Genomic DNA, 15,149 nt, shown 5'->3' with positions numbered 1-15,149 from the left:
TAACATTAACGATGGCTCAGTTCCATTAAGTGTCCCAGTACGCTATTCCATGAAGCCGACATGAACAGTTCCAGGACATCCCTTAAAGGAACACGCCGACTTATTGGGACTTATTCCACGTATCCCCCAGAGTTAAGTCCAAAAAGTCCAAAACATTTTCCTATTTACATGTTGTGATTTGTGTAGTCACAGCCTGTACAAATGACATAACATGAGACACAGCCATCTTCTAACCGTATGCATACTGGGAACTATATTCTCAGAAGGCGAAGCACTGCTACTCATTTGTACAGGCTGTGACTACACATCACAACATGTAAATAGGAAAATGTTGGCGTTATTTTGTCACTTATTGGGAGCAGTAGGCTAGATGGAGCCGGTTACCTCCAGCATCTGTGCTAAGCTAGGCTACCGGTGGTTGCGTCAGAGTTACAACACACACGGAGATAAGAAGGGTATGGGGGATACGGGGAATAAGCTAAAGTCCCAATAAGTCGGTGTGTTCCTTTTTTTTTTAAGAGGAATGCAGCCATCAGTGTTATTAAATACACCTGTGCATCTACTACTATGACGGGACAAAATGTGTGCTGTGAAAAACTGGGTGGGTGTTTTTCATGGGCCTGGGTCAGACTGCTTAAAGGGATAGTTTGAATATTTTGAAGTGGGGGTTGTATGAGGTACTTATCCAAAGTCAGTGTATTAGCTACAGTAGATGGCGATTGCCGCCCTCCAATTTTGGAGAAGCACACATGAGTACCAACACAGAAGCTAAGCAATGTACTGCTGTGGACGGAGGCAGCAGCTAAACCTATTTTAAACAACAACAAAAAAAGAGTTAAATCATTATTCGCATAAGTGTACTCTAAATTTAGATTTTCACCACTTTACCTTGTCGTCAGACAGCCCTTTTGGACAAGGAACTGAAGCCGTTCTACCAACTTTTCTCGTCAGTGCCACCAGACGCCTTTGACAAAACCGTAATTTTAGAGGAGAGGATTTCGAAGAGAGCATAGATATTTCAGTTCCGTGTTGGAAAGGGCTGTCGACAGCTAGGCAAAGCAGTGGATAATGTTCTAAATACATCACACTTAAAGTTGCAGGAGTTAAAATTAAAAAACAAATGGCAGAATTTCAAATAATGTGAGACCTCTTTCTGCAGCTCTATCTAGCCCACCTCCACCCCCGATCAGGCGAGCACGGGCTTATTGCACCGGCTTCATACAGTAACTGGTATGAGTACTAATGTCCTGTTTTCTTTGTAAAGCCCTTTTAAGATGACATACTGTGATTTGAGGCTCTAGTCTAGCTACATTAACATGAACTTAGCTGCAGCTGTGAGCTAGGGTTAGCAGAAGGCTAAACTTCTGGCTGCTCTACCGTGTTTTTCCTCTCCCACGGTGTCCGTCGTGTCCTTGGTTCAGGTGGCTGCCTCGGCTTCGGGCCCTCGTAGCGGGCTGCTGTTGCCATCTGAACGAGGGGACGTCGGAGGCCATGTGAAAGGAAACTGAACGCGACCAACGAGCTGGTGCTAGCGCTGGGTTAAAGGCTAACTCCACAGACCAGCTCTTCATACGGTTTTCACAGCAAATGGCTGTTCCCCAAAAAGTAAACGACTACTTTTCTTAGTTTGGTTCCTTCCATGTACTGCGTATAGATGGATCACAATAAAGTCGCTTATCTAACAGTTTTGCCATAAATTAGATGCAACTGTGAGTCTTTGGCTACGGTAAACAGAACTTTCACTGACGGAACGTGTGCGTCTGGATTCTCAGAACAGTCGATAGGAACGTTTCTCTCTGAAATGACCTGTGATTGGCCAAAGTGTCCTGTGGCGGCTAGATTAACTTAAGCTGAAAATGGACCAGAGGAGATGCAGAAGTCTAGTTTTCTCTCAGACCACTTGAATTACAATATGCTGAAGGGTTATTATGGAATTTTTGCTCAACTGCGCTAAATATTAAATGCCTACTCCAGCTTTAAGCTAATATATTTATTGATTTATTTAGGCGGCTAAAATACAATTGACAGTTTCCCCCGTCCACATCAGTACATGGCTTAGCTGCATGCGTGCCGACCTAAGTACTAGGGATGCCACGGTGAGAACATTTTCCCACTGGGTAATAAACTTGTGACAACACCGGTGTTAATTATTCCATAAACCACAGCCGTGTCTGGCCTCCAGTCGAGCTTTTGCTCCGCAGGTCATATTGGTAACACACTGGGTTGAGACAGAAGGTGGAAGTGCCATGAAGCGCTGCCCGCTTCCCTTAGGCATCCATGTTAATCACAGACTGTATATAAATAAGTGCTCATATTATGCTTTTTGGCTTTTGCTCTTTCCTTTATTGTGTTCTATATCTTTTTTTTGTGTGTGCACGTTATAGGTTTACAAAGTGAAAAAGCCCAAAGTCTGCCCCAAAGGGACTTAACATCTCCAACAGAAAACACTGTTCACAAACTGCTCCGAACAGCTCTATTGTAGTCCAGCCTTTACTTCAGAGACAAACGTGGTCACTTTGGAACACACGTTATAATGCTCGCCTAGCTGCTAGCATGGCACGACCTCATACTCTGCTAAAACAGAGAGCTCAACACACAGGGTGAAAAGAGGAGCTGCAGCAATGTGTGGTATGACAAAAATATGGTGACGTTTTGTATGTAAACCTATTCTGATACAACCTCTAAATACAAGTATGAACCTGAATATGAGCACTTTAACAAATTGGGCTGTTTTTTTAGATATAAATGATGGGATTCTGCACTTTTGCTTTTCACTTTGACACCAAATCCTCCGCCATCGTCTTGTCTGTCTACTCAGTGAATGACTCCGGAGCAAACACTTATGTCTGCTGATACGCAAAAATGAACTAAATGGATTTTCATTTCTATTTTAAAAAGTCAGTGGGGTGTGGTGGGCAAGAAATGTATTTGCGTGTGCCCAAACACTCTACAGCCGGCTTCACACTGGCTGTGTGGCGTGAGCGTGGCGTTTGTGTCGCATGTCAGTTGCGTGACGGCTGGATGGGTTTTTCTGTCTTTACACACCAGAAACGTGTCTGACGCAGCGCTGCTGCTGCTGCTGCTAGCCTTGTCTGGACACACGTATGTTTCCCATTGATAAAATGAAATACCATGTTAAACAAATATATACTAACTTGATTACAGTAAAGACAACGTCTGCAGTATTGACGGCAAAATAGGCTACAGAATATTCTCTGTATTAACCGGTGCAATGTTTGAAAATCGATAATTTTTTTAAATTACGTTTATGTCAAAACCTAGAGACTTTCAAACATCAAAATGTCATTTATTAAATGTATTTGTGTCAAAATGACATATAAACATCTTTTCCTATTCTATTTTGCCTGGAAACGCTTCCAACACGCTTGCATGTAAAATAGGCATCGGTCCTATTTCTACATGGACACATTTTTGGCGCGAGACACGCGTGTCACGCAAGCACTGTGAAAGCTCTTAGCTGTTAACGTAGGAGCCAAAATAAAAACGGACACGCCACACAGCTGACACACTCATACCACGCAGCCAGTGTGCAGGAGGCCCAACTACTACAGTAAGCCTAAAAGGTATATCATACATGGCCACTTGACACACACACACACACACTGGATATTTATCATCATGAAAGGTGAATTGGCTGTGTGTTGTGTGCGGCATTAGTCCTGACTGTAAATGTAGCTGTGCTGGTCTTTACGTTGCTATGCCATCACAGATGAGAACCGACCTAGCAGTCAAATTGGCGGATGACGTGCCGTTGGTATAAAATGAGGCAGGTGAAGTCCAACGGTAATCCCCTTTAGTACAAAATTTTGGAAAACACTTGTCGATGATGCTCTGAATGGTTATAGCTTAGGCTTTTGTCACCTCTGGTGTCCTACGTTTCACTAGAAAATCCCAGTTTAAATTTGCCACGTATTTTGCTAATCAGCAACTCGAAAAATACTCATCTGCCGTCTCGGCCCTGCTGGTCGGTCTTGGTTGTTCTTTTACAATTTATCTTGGGGATCCTGAAAAGGTCTCCAGCACACCTGTCCAAGTGAGGAGTAAATCTTTCATGCATAGTAAAAAAAAATAAATACGCACGCGGCTCTCTCTGGGTTGGTGTTGGAGATGAGGGCATCAGAGGGCAATTTGAGCAAAGGCACCACCAGTCGGTGTCTGCTCTCGGCAGCTCAGCTTCTGGAGGCTCCTCTTCGGCTGCTTCCTTCCCGCCACTGCCTCACTCTCTCTCTCTCTCTCTCTCTGCTGCATTTCTTCAGCTGTATACTCTGGCTCAAATAGATACAACTAAATATCAGAGTCAGCCCAAACACTTAAATGTAGGCCTATCCTTATCCATAACGTCCTCTGCACTCATACTTTGGGATGCCATTTCTGCTGTTGGAAACATAGCTAGTTTGCAATACAAGTAAAGAGAAAGGAAGGTTTTTGAGTGTCATCTATCTAACTGAATACCCTGTAGTTCTTTCTTGCCTCCAACTACATCACTGATGCAGGAAGAGGAACCGATTTTGCAGTTGCGAAATGCGGTATAATGCTTCAGCCAATTACGTTTACCATCAACGCTGATTGGACATCCACGTAAAAAGTGGCAGACTTCTCTTATAACTGGAAATTAAAAGACCAAAGTATATCAGTATGCAATTCCTAACTCATATTGACATACAGTAGATTATAACATATATTGTATATTATGACATATATATATACAACAGCTTAACCCTTGTGTTGACTTCGGGTGAAACTGACCCGTTTTCAATTTTTGTTTTATATCATTGACGGGAAGACAACACAAGTGTTAATAGAATTGTGAGAATGTGGGTGGTGATGGTGATGGCGCAGTGGATATGACACATGCCTTTGGCGTGGGAGATCTCGGTTTAATTCCCTCTGCGATACATCAACCAATGTGTCCTTGAGCAAGACACTTAACCCCTAGTTGCTCCAGAGGCGTGTGGCCTCTGACACATAAGTCGCTTTGGATAAAACTGTCAACTAAATTACATGTAATGAAATTCCTGAAATTCAGTTATGTGTTTTGGTGTTCCACACCAAGATTTTCAGTGGCCTCTCTTATACAAACTGTCTGTGGGTGCCACTGCCTGCTACTATGACAGCAGGTTTAAGCAATGCAATTATGGCTGAGTTGCATTTATCTGTGTCAGGGTCATGGCTCCCTGCAGCGTTACTATGGAACCCACGCAACTTCGGGCTGCTTAGTAGGGCGGGACTTGCCTGGAAGTTGCGTGGGATCCATAATAACGCCTCACTGGGACATTTCAATACAGAGCCATCGTTTTTTTCCCCCCCTGCTATAAGTCAAAATGTCCATTGTGGAAAAACTATAAAACTTGCATACCTGGAAACACAAACAATTTCTACATGCATACACCATAAATGCAAACTTAATAAAATAGTTACACATTTTTAGAAAGATTGTGCGCTTCTCAGGCAGAAGACTTCAGACACGGTTTTAAAGAGATGGCTGCGGGTGATGTACGGTGAACGTAAACTGGAAGGTGAGAGATTTAACCTTATTGTAAAACATTGTTTAGGTTGTTGGACAATTTCACTGATTGTATGGTTTTTTGTATACAGCGTTCTGTAAAACTTCAATGAGGCATTTATAAACTTAATTTTGAATTACTTGAGTGATGAATTTTATCATTTTCTTTATTTACATTTGAGCATCATATGCCTGTTTATGATCGTTGGGTTTTATTCTCAGAGGTGTCGAAAGTATTCACATTCATTACTCAGGTAGAAGTATAGATACTAGGGTTTGAAAAGACTTGAAGTATCACCTCAAGCTTTTTACTCAAGTAAAAGTGTAAAACTACTGGTTTCAAAACTACTTAAAGTATAAAAGTAAAAGTAATGCAAGGGGGAAAAAATGCCATTAAGGACAAAAGCTTAGCCCGCCCCACAGGGGCCTATAGTGCACTGTCCCACCAACACAAAAAAGGAGCACCTTGTTCAATTGTATATCTGTTCTGTATGTTCAAAAATATTAACAATAAAAAGTTTATATAAAAAAGGCGACATAAAAGAACGGCTTGTGTATTGCTAAGGCCACAGGGTCAAATTTAAATGATTTATTAAAAATGTAATAACTTATTTCAGGCTGAGTCTGGTTTTTCAGACAACGGCAGCTACAGTCTGGTGTTACAATCCTCTACAGTGAAATACAGACACACTTTTACACCGTTTAGCTGTCAGCATTTTAAGTACCGTGTTTAATCCAGCTGCTAGCTAACGGTAGGCTAACGTTACCTGCTGCCAAGTGTAGTGTTAACTAGCTAACGGTAGGCTAACTAGTGTTGACGAACTGACCGAAGAGCCGGTTAATTAACCCAACTCGTGTCACTGAGCCGGGAGAATCGAGTGCCATACGTCAATGAACCGACTCACTCCTGTTTTTTTCTTTTACTTCATTCGTGCCGTTGGCATTATATATATGTCAATGGTTGGCCGCAAGGGGGTAAGCTTCGCTTCAGAACTCGAGCCATCTATGGCGCCATTTTGTTGCTAACTGGCCATCACCTCCTGTTAGCATTCCGCTTACGTCACTTGACTGCGAATAACTTTACATCAGAAATGTTTGAAGACTCTATTTGTCCGTTGTTTAGTTCCAAAGAAACACGACAATGTATAAAAGGCTCCATTACCTTGTACCTCACGTTATGGCTCCGTAGCAGACGTTTTTGTAAAAATAAGCTAACGATTATGTCATAACCAGGTGACTTACTGTCGCATAGTAGAGGAATTACCGTATAGTACAGGAGAAGCTCGCAGGCAGTTTCGACTTACATGAGCTGTTTAGGTTTAATAACTCGACTCTAATGTAACCGTGCAACCTGCCGGCCCTCTCGACTCTAATGTAACGGTGCAACCTGCCGGCCGCTCGACTCTAATGTAACCGTGCAACCTGCCGGCCCTCTCGACTCTAATGTAACCGTGCAACCTACCGGCCCTCTCGACTCTAATGTAACCGTGCAACCTACCGGCCCGCTCGACTCTAATGTAACCGTGCAACCTGCCGGCCCCTCGACTCTAATGTAACCGTGCAACCTACCGGCCCGCTCGACTCTAATGTAACCGTGCAACCTGCCGGCCGCTCGACTCTAATGTAACCGTGCAACCTACCGGCCCGCTCGACTCTAATGTAACCGTGCAACCTGCCGGCCCCTCGACTCTAATGTAACCGTGCAACCTACCGGCCCGCTCGACTCTAATGTAATCAAGCGGTGTCTTGGTTCTCGGCAAGTTTGAGTTATTAACCAAGCCTTGTTTCTGGTGCATCTTAGAGGTTAGGTGTTCACGGCAATTCACACATTATCGATGGGTAAGTACAGTACATCACATACAAATACACAAATGTTATTTTGGTAGTTATGTTAAGTTAAATGTTAGAGAAGTGAATGTTGCTACGTGGTAGCTAGACTAGGCTGTCACAAGGAGACCGCGCACCAGGCTACTGAACGAGACCGTAAGGACCGTAACCGAGGTTACTGCATGACTCTATATTCAAACGGGTGTCTAGGTTCTCGGCAAGTTTGAGTTATCAACCGATAGCAGAAGCCTTTATTTCTCGTGCATCTTAGATGATTGTGTACATACAAATTAATAGATTCCATTATTGATGGATATCACATACAAATGCACGTCATGTTATCTTAGGAGTTATGTTAAGTTAAATGTTTGTTACGTGATAGGTAGGCTGTCACCAGGAGACACCAGACTACTGAACAAGACCGTAACCGTGCCTAATGCATGAGTCATGTAATCAAACGGGTGTCTAGGTTCTCTGCAAGTTTGAGTTATCAACCGATAGCAGAAGCCTTTATGTCTCGTGCATTTTAGAATTGTGTTCATGGAAAGTCATATGCTATACTACCAAGGGGAAAGTATTAGGCCTATATCACATACAAATACATGTAATGTTATCTTGATAGATATGTAAAGTTAAACGCGATCACCCCCCCGCCGCCGAGGGCACGCGACTGAATCTATTAACTCGGTAGGCCAACCAACGACCGTCCGGTTGTCCCATCACTAAGGCTAACGTTAACTGCTGCCAACTGTAGTGTTAACTAGCGTCCCATGCGGCAATGTTTCAGTTCCTTCTAACGTCCGTTTTCGGAGCATCAGAGAGAAGTGCAGGCATTTAAGTGGCCCCTAAATAAGGCACCGAAATCCGCGTTGCTATTCGGTCCGGTAGATAACGGTCGTAAAGGCACCGGTGCCGTATTAGCACTGGATCTGTGCAGGTGCGATGTATCGCGTACAAACCAATAGGGTGTCGGAATGACTATGTTTATACTTCTCATCCAACCACAATCACATTCACTCTCTCCGGATGGAGTGATTTATCTGGATAGGTTTTTCTTGTGTGTGTTTTTTAGAATGATGACGAGCCGGAATGAAAACAAGTCAAACTGAAATAGGAGTAACGCGGCTATTTTTGAAATGTAAGGAGTAGAAAGTACAGATAATTGCGTGAAAATGTAAGGAGTAGAAGTAAAAAGTCTGCTGTAAAAATAATTACTCCAGTAAAGTATAGATACCCAAAATTTCTACTTACGTAAGGTAAGGAAGTATTTGTACTTCTTTACTTGACACCTAAATTCTGAATTGTGAAGCACTTTTTCTGAGTACTAAAAATTAATCATTCATCCTTCTGACAGTTAATAATGACTTTAATTGAAATGTTATCGCAATAATGGTTTGCAGATATCCTACATGTGATATATAAATACAGCTGTGTGTATGGGCCTTATGAGTGGTGGAGCAGTAGCCTGGTCCTGCCAGACTCTGGTACATTACACTAGCGTGGGGAGGAGGGCCACAACATCATGGCCACCAACAAAACTCAGCAAAGATTGTTGTTGCTCAGGCTTTAACTTCTGGATATTCTGCAGCTTTGCCACAGCAGACCGAATGGCTTCGCTCACATCTTTCTCCGCCGCCATTACAGACCTAGTACTTAAACTAGCGCACAACCTGAACCGTTCAGTTCAAAAGGGTTGAGTTTTAACAAAAATTTACCCTAATAGAGGTTTGATCACCATTTCTACCTTCTAATGAAAAGATTACACACTTTTTGTTTGTCATTTGAATGAGTGTGCTGATTTCATGATTTTTTTTAATGATATAGTCTGCTTTTTTAAACAGAAATCATAGTATTTGTGCATTTAGTATTATTTTTTTATATATACATTGATGTTGACAACAAAAATTAGACTACACTTACAAAAACCAAACAGGGAAAACTTAAAAATCTCATCCAGTGTTGCTGGGCAGCCAAGTAACAAGTGGGTGGGGCCCTCTTGTCCTATCTTTTCAAGCCAGCTACACAACTAAATGGAATGCAGCCTTCATTAATGTTAATCACACCTGTGTTTGACCATAATGTCTGCTGTGAAGTAGTTCTGATGGAGAAAGACAATTGGCCCTGTTATAGTGATTTTCACTCTAAGAAATGTCTATTTTTTTCTTTTTATTAATAATCATCTTTCATTTGCAATATCATACATTCCTCAGGCTCTGTTCGAGATTACAATTTCAAGTGGAGTTCATATCGGGTTTAATAAATTTTTGAGTTTCCTTTGAGGGATTTTGGTGATAATAAATGCTTTATGTCTCGGCGGTGGCTCAGGTAGTAGAGCGGTTGCCTGCCAATCAGAAAGTTGGCAGTGTGATCCCCGGCCCTGCAGTCCCATGTAGAAGTGTCCTTGGGTAAGAGGCTGAACCCCAAACTGCTCCTGATGCTGCGCCATCGGTGTGTAAATGTGTGTTGATGTTTATCTGATAAGCAACAGTGTGGGAATGGTGAATGGTTCCTGTACTATGTGTATATACTGTTGACTGTGTGTGTGTTGCATTAGGTCATTTATTTATTCATGATTGATGTTACATGTTGCCATAGAAAGGAGTTTGACTGACAGCCAGTCATGACAATCCCATACCGGGAAGCTTTTTGAGTCGTCCAATCATGATTAGAAATGTGTCTATGTAAATGTAGTCTATATCCACGGCGTTCCACTCCCGGGATTGCTCCGGTGACCGCTGAATGTTCCTCATTTTCGGCCGGATGTCCGTCACCTTCCGCTTCCTTTGTGTTGTTATTCTAAACTCTTTTTTATGATTTCTGAGGACTATGGTTAACTGCTCCTCAGATCTCTGCAGGGTAAATAGCTAGACTGTCCAATCTGACTTTTGAACGTACACATTTTCCACCAAAACAAGTTCCTTCCCGGGGCTATTTTGCAGAGTCACCGTGGCTCCGTCTGGCACTTAGCGCTGCCCAAGACGACTGTGATTGGTTTAAAGAAATGCCAATAAACCAGAGCACGTTTTTCTCCCGGAATGTTGTGTTGACTAGCCAGACCCTCCTCCGCAGCGCTGTGGAGGAAGGTCTGGCAATGCGAGACTATTAGAAAAGTGACATTAAATTATTTTATATTTAACAGCTAACATTCAAACTTATGAATACACGCAAGTCATCTGAGTCATCATGCCTCCAGTCAAGTCTCAAGTCATTTATTTTTTTGTCAAGTCGCAAGTCACCAAAACAGTGTCCAAGTCTCAAGTCCACACCTCTGCTTTTTTTTTCAGAGGTTTAAAATTGAAGTACAGACTCGCATCCTTGTGAACAAACAACACAGGACCACACAGACTTTGTCAAAGTTATTATTGTAGAATACTTTGATGTATTTTTTTCTTTCATACAGACAAAAGGTGTTGGACTTAATTCCCATTAAATTCTCTTAGATTTCCATACAGATTTAGTCTACAGTATACAGGTGTGTTCTTTCTCATATATAGATATTTATTCGCTTAAATAACAGGCAGGTAACTCTTTAATATATTCAATAGTCTTTATGTATTTTTTCTTCTTTTTTTTTTGTTGGTCTTTTTTCATTTCAGCACAGTTAAGGCTGCATTTTCTGTCTGCAGAACAGCACTGCATTGTGCAAGAAGGGGGGACCATTCCACACACAATATTTACAACAGTATGTATAATGAATAATGTAAAACGTTAATTTCTTCCCATCGTAACATGGCAGTAAATAGTTGTAGCAGATCTAAAAGAGCAGCCTAAACAACGCACGGATGCATTGCACTTCTGCAGTCTCTAGCTCTGCATTGTGCTCCAGTTCTCCATCCTCCCTGGGTCTCCACTTTGTCCAGTCCTTTAGATCATAATGAGGTACATTAGTATCTCCTGTTCTCTATTTACAGAGTGGTGTCTCTGGTCTTAAGAGACTAGAAGCATCTCCACACCTCTGCACACTTCAGAGGCTGTTCAATGGACAGAAAACACAGCCCTCAAAATATGCTCGGGAGAATGTGCAACTGTCTTTTTCCATCAGTGAGAGCACCAATGGAGAAAATCTAAAATAATAATAATAATAATAATAATAATATACAAGCGCTTCCATTTTGTTGTTCCTCTCTTTACAGAAAGCAATAGGATTAAAAGAAACATAAAAAAAAGTGTTAACAGGAACATAGTACCTGTAAATCAAAGATGCACATTTGGGCAATCTGTACAGTAGTGGTGCAGTTGTACAATTTATAATTTTGATAAATATATATTCTTTTTCACATTGTATTTTGACTTCTGTGAAACTGTCTCACAACATCATGATGTAACATGGCTGGACTGATGGACAGAGATGGCTGGAACTGGACAGTCAAATTTACACCACTGTAGATTATCCGCCTGTTGTTTGGTTTTGTGTGTGTGTGTGTGTGTGTGTGTGTGTGTGTTTGTATACCGCAGAAAGCATTGATAGAGCCGTGCTAAGAGGTGCTGAAATAGAATAGGTTGGACAGGATGTGTGTGTGTGTGTGTGTGTGTGCGTGTGTGTGTGTGTGAGAGAGAGAGAGCGAGAGAGAGAGGAAGAGAGCAGATGTGAAGAGATCATAGCACACAGTAGTGACAGTAGCCTAAATGATTTACCAACACATAAAGAGTGACATTAATGATACCAAATGCATGCTTCAAAACAGACAGACCAATACAATGTCACCGCCCGCCCACTCCGACAGGTCAGGTCAGGTCAGGGTGGCGGCGATGATGATGATGATGATGATGATGATGATGATGAGCATTCAAGAAGACAGGGTTCTGTACAGGTAAGGGTGTTCCCAGAGAGCCCTGCGCGCATCCTCAAACAGAACTAGCAGGACAGACATGTTCGCTTACCGTGTTTGCATGTGTTCTCATCTTTGTAAGACTCTAGTTCTAACCCTACGTCTGGGTACAGGTGTTGACATGGCAGTCTGTAGCATAATGTCTGCCATTGCCTTTCTCAGGGAAGGCAACAAGGGATAACTGAGAGGGGGGGGGGGTGGGGGGGGGGAAGGGGGGAATCCAGATTCGAGTGCATTGCAGTCACGCTCCGAGGCAACACGAAGTCAGCTGTTCACCCACACCTAGTGCAACATGGGATACAGGAGGGCCCTCTCACACCCAGTCTGGAATGTGATGCGGCTGTTTTTGGAATGTACGTTCCATGGAATGTTGAGGCGGAGTTCGCCACGGTGACGGTGACGGTGGAATGCGATGTCACGAGCGCTGCACTCGTCGTGACGTAGGTGGCTTTCCAAACGTTTTCTGGGATTTACTTCTCTTTTTTTTGTTGTTGTTGTTGTTGTTGGGATGTGCTCATGCAGCATGTTATATGCCATTTTACATTGGAAAGCTTCACCATAATACGTCTCTTAAACATAGACCGTAAGCAAAGATGGTCTCCACTTCCTCCCGCTGTACAAAAGTGAAGCCAAAACATCCCGGATACGGGGCGCCGCCTTCTTGTAATTCTGGAGCCAGAGTCTGCGCAGTAGAAATCGAAAGGCGGGGCCGCGGCATCAAAAGTCCCGCCCATACACCTGCCCGACCAATCGCGAGTCAATCGCAGCTGTCAATCATGTTTTTATAGCATTAAATTACTAATAAAAACCAAACTTATCAGAAAAATGAACACTCAAACAGCCATCAGCGTGATAAGAACTATCTGAAATGACCAAAAGATTTACGTATTTGACGTGTACTTTGGCCCCCCCTGTCCCGTCCGCTAACATGGAGGGGGCGGGGTTTACGACCTATACTGCAGCCAGCCACCAGGGGGACTTTCAGATGTTTTGGCTTCACTTATACATTCTATGCATTTATCCCTGGTCTTAAAGCAATACGTTGCTTGCTTTCTTGCAATCTTGAGAAGATTGATACCCCTCTCATATGTCCATTCAATTCAAAGCTAAAGCCTGTAGTTAGCTTAGCTTAGCATAAATACTGGAAATAGGGGGAAAACAGCAATCCTGGCTCGTTCCAAAAGTAACAAAATCCTTCTACCAGCCAGCCCTCAAATAGAATAGCACCTGTGATATTATGTGTACAGTAGGGGTGTCACGATTACGATTCCAAATCAAAAATCAATCGAAATCAGCTTCCAATTTCGATCATCGAAATTAAAAGCAGGAGTAGCGATTCTCCTAGTATTCTTTTTAAATAAGAATTTGAAAATGTAAATTAATCAAGACTTTATAGTATAACAATACCTCGAATGACCTTAAAGGCATAATACGAAGTGAGTATCACTAACTGTTTAAAAACACACGGCGTTCAAAGTTGAGAGAAAAAGCATGCAGTAGTAGTCGAGTGAGCTAGAGAGTGAATGAAGAGAGGGACAGCCGAAAAAAGCAATGAATCAGGAATAAAAGCTATTTCACAGAGGTTCTGATTGTTTCATGCATTTCATTGTGCAGCATTGTTGGATTATGAGTGAGTGCAGAGCTTCTTCCTGTCTGTTTCTGTGTCAGTTTAACTTGTGCGTCAATGTGAGACGCTGAGGGGCAAAGCAGCATTTGGTAATGAGAACACTGTCATTGGCTGGGGGTTACCCACCCACGTTGGGCCCAAAAGCTCTTTGTTGATGCCCATAAACGTCCCGTACTCACAAAACAGATTGATCTCATTAAGTGGCGTATGTTTGACACGCCAATTCGATTATCAATTATCAAGACGCATACTCGCTTTTTAGCGTGTTTATCAACGCCATTTGGCCTCCATTGACTTACATTACCTTGCGATTGCGTGTGAATTGACGCCGTAGCGAGTAGTATGAAAGGGCGAAAATCTGCGTAGGGAAGTTGGTCGGAGTGGAGGATGGGTCAAACAACACAGGACTTTCACCCAGGAGACCGGGGATCTTGTCCCACATGTCACATTTACTTTGTGTCCCGCGTGTCACGTTTCCTAAACTCAACCGTCGCATTCTTCTTTTACTAAAGCCAACCGGTTCTTCGTTTCCTAAACCCAACCCGTCTGCTGTATACAGCGCTCAAAATGCGTGCAGATAACACGGCACTTGGCTTTAGAAAGTGGCCGTGTATGTTTACGCGAAGTCATGATATTTAATAATACTAATTTAGTCAAATCCTTCATATTATACCTTTTAAAATTTAAAGTAAAACTGAATCATGGATTTGGAGAATCGTGACACCCCTAGTCTCCAGACAGCCAAGAGAACTTCTTTGACTTTTATACTGTAAAAGAAATTCAAGACGTTTTAATACCTCCTCAGGGCATTTGTTGAGAAGTGAAGTCAAAGCTTTTTAAAACAGGTCTTTTTTGGGTTCCTTTAACATACCCCAATCAACTAATTGAATATCATGATGATGGGGAATGCATTGTATTTTGACACATGGACATGACACATAAGCTCTCACTGGTCGGACCTGATTGAGTGGGCTTTGGGCCTAAAGCTAAAACTGAACACTGACATAAGACATGGGCCTCATAGCTCGAATGGTTAGTTTTTTTTAAACATCAAACAGTGATTTTTTTCTCCTTTCTGTAAAAAGCACTCGATCGAACGTCCAACAGATCAAATGAGACAATCTCTTTGTCCACAAAACTCATGGAGAGGGTACTGGTACATGATGGAGACGACCCAATGGCACGTGAGCAGGAGCGGGTTTGAAGCGAGTGCATGTAAGTCTTAAAGGGCCATCGCCTGTGCATTGTGTGTTTGATGGCATTTAAAGGGTTAATGCTTCAAAAAAAAAAAAAAAAGCTGACACACACACACACACACACACACACACACACACAAACACAC

The sequence above is a fragment of the Perca flavescens genome, chromosome 7 (genome assembly GCF_004354835.1).
Source record: "Perca flavescens isolate YP-PL-M2 chromosome 7, PFLA_1.0, whole genome shotgun sequence".
NCBI lineage: Eukaryota > Metazoa > Chordata > Actinopteri > Perciformes > Percidae > Perca > Perca flavescens.
The sequence above is the reverse complement of the archived record's forward strand: the minus strand, read 5'-3'. Positions refer to the sequence as shown.